Below are 2,211 nucleotides of genomic sequence, written 5' to 3'. Positions count from 1 at the left end.
CGAACGCGGGGACTAGGCCGAGAACGTGGGGCGGGGCCCGGAGCGTGGGGCCGGACCAAGACGCAGGCTCTTCTGAGCCCGCGGGGCGGGGCCGGAACAGGAACCGCAACCTTAGGCGTGCGGCGGGGCGAGAGCGTGAGGCGGGGCAGGGACTTGGGGCGGGGCTGGGTTGCGGAGCGGATCCCGAAGCCTGAGGCGGGTCTCGGAGCGTGGGGGTGGGACACAGACGTGGGGCGGGACCGGGAACGCAGGGCGGGACCGGGAACGCAGGGCGAAGCCGAGACCGTGGGGCGGGGCCGGGAAGACGGACGTACCCGGAACGTAGGGCGGGGTCGGAGCGGAGGAGCGGTACGGGGGGGGGGGGGGGGGCCGGGGGGGGGGGGGGGAGGGGGGGGCGGAGCCGAGAGAGGGGGCAGGGCCGAGACGCAAGCCCGACCTTTAGGAAGGGCGGAGGGCGCGGAGCCCGGGCCTGGGCGTAGGGGTGGGCCCTGAGAGGGGAGGCGGAGCCAAGAACTGCAAGGCGGGCCTCAAGCGTGGGGCGGGGCCAGCGGAGTGGGCGTGGTCAACTTGCAGGTGCGCCGCAGTGCTGGGGCGCGGGGCGGGGCGGGAACCCGGGGGTCGGCTCCGGGGACCTGAGCTTTACGCCTGGGCTGTGGCGGGCGGAGACACCCCCTCCGAGGGTCTCTGAGACACCATGGCGCTAGGAAGACCTGGTCCGGTGCACCGAGCGGCCAGGCGGCCCCCTTATGTAGGCACTGCGAGGCGCACGCCACATTGCAGCCCCTTTCTGTGGCCTACATCGGTGTCCACCGGCCCCGGGCTCCCAGAGTCGGCCTCCCAACCCTTCGGAGGGAGCAGCATGTGCACCGGCGGGAGGAATGGCAAGAGGGACTGGAGACCTCGCTTGGGACCTGCTGGGCCGGCCTTCCCCGGAAGGACCCCTCCGTAGCACAGCCAACAGCCGTCCATGACGTTGAAGGAGGCAGCAGTGCAAGAGTCGCATGGTTGCAGGGCAGAGCCAGGCTGACTTGGAGCTGAGCCTCCGGTAACGTCCAGTCCCTCTCTCCGCCAGCGGGCCCCGCCCCCCAACCCCGGGTTGGCCCTGACCATGAGAAGGTGGGCTGGGGCTCCACCGTCCCTCAGTCTCCAGTAGATCTAGACTCAAGAGCAGGGCACACAGTAGGCAACAGGCCTCCAGTAAGTGCTGGCTGTCACTTGGGCAGGAGCCCCCACCTCCAGAGAGCTGTGGCCTGGGGCTCCATCCCGCTGGGCATGCCTGCTCCATTTCTCCCAGGCACCAGCCAGAGTCTGGCTAAGGGCTCTCCTTCCTACCACTGCTGTCAGGTCACACTGGCACTGGCCCACCTGAGAGCAAGGGCTTCCTGTGTCCACCACACTTCTCTCATCACTCTCACCATAGCAGCTCCTGCCCATGCTGCAGGACCCACTGGTCAACCCCACATTGCCCACCCACCACCGGCCCCTCCCTGAGAGAAGGATGTGGGCATCAGACATTTATCACTGCCCCTAAGGAATTGCTTCTGGTACCCCCCCATCCCGTGGCCACCCAGACTCCATGCTCCGCAGACCATGCTGGGCCTGGCACCTCAGGAAGTGCTCCCAGCAGTCCCCAGGGGGTGGGTGTCAACCACCACGTGAACTTCTGGACAGGCTCACCCTCACTACCCATCCTTCTCTTTCATAATCACAGTAGTACTGGAGTCCTGGCTGCGGGCTCGGCTAGCCGTCCTCAACCTCCCAGCCAGCCGCCGGGGAATGGTGCTTGCCCGGGATGAGCAGCTGTGGAGGCATGCCAGCCGGCCTCTCTCAGGGCTCCACCCAGCATCCATACCCAGGGTTTCGTAGGCCTGGGGGGTAGTGAGGGATCAGGACCCCCAGGGAAGCATCCCCAACCTACCAAGGGCCCAGGCCACCCAGGGCCATCACCATGCCTCAGGGCAGGCTGGGCAGAGGCTGGCGCTGTTGGTGAGGAGCTACACCACTGAACCCACACTGGCCCCACGAGGGTCTCACCAGTAGGAACCACTCTCCCCAGCACCTAGCTGGGAGAGCCCCAGGCCCCACAGTGCTGCTCCTCCCCTCCCAACCCTGCTCAGCCCAGGCATCTTAGAGGAGATGAGATGCAGTGCGCAGCCTTCTGGCATAGCAGTGTCTGTGTGGGGTGTGGGAGTCTTAAGTGGGCTTGACAGA

This window comes from Mustela nigripes, chromosome 11 (assembly GCF_022355385.1).
Source record: "Mustela nigripes isolate SB6536 chromosome 11, MUSNIG.SB6536, whole genome shotgun sequence".
Lineage (NCBI taxonomy): Eukaryota > Metazoa > Chordata > Mammalia > Carnivora > Mustelidae > Mustela > Mustela nigripes.
The sequence above is the reverse complement of the archived record's forward strand: the minus strand, read 5'-3'. Positions refer to the sequence as shown.